The sequence below is a fragment of the Trematomus bernacchii genome, unplaced genomic scaffold (assembly GCF_902827165.1).
Source record: "Trematomus bernacchii unplaced genomic scaffold, fTreBer1.1, whole genome shotgun sequence".
Taxonomy (NCBI): Eukaryota; Metazoa; Chordata; class Actinopteri; order Perciformes; family Nototheniidae; genus Trematomus; species Trematomus bernacchii.
In genome coordinates, this window is record NW_022987700.1 from 63,885 (window position 1) to 64,408 (window position 524).

A 524-nucleotide genomic window follows, 5' to 3' on the forward strand; every position below is an offset into this window, starting at 1 on the left:
GGCATTTCCTGGTTGCTACAGGGTTAGTTACAGTACACTTTGAATTGAAATACTCAAGTAAAGTACAAGTACCTCAACATTGAACTGAAGTACATTACTTGAGTAAATGTACTTTACTTTACAACACCTATACAAAAGTGAGTCATACATTTTTGGGTGTGATTTCTTATCGTGCTTTTATTTTGAAGGCAAGACGCCCAACCGGAAATCTCCGTCAAAAATCGACTTACACCCCGGAAAAAATAAAATAAATAGTTATAATAATGATAATCATAATTTACACCACTGCAGAAAATATGGTGTTCAATGTTCAAAATCAATGTTCTCGAATAAAATATTTTTAAAAAGACAGTTGCGTGAAAATATGAAATATGAACTGTATTTTTATTTATTTATTGTATGTTATTTTGTATTACTTTATATATCTACCCCTAATGTTGACGTTTTTGTTCAACATATGATACATATATTATTAATATGATAAACAGATCAAAAAAAGACCGACCGTTGCGTGGGTACCCGGA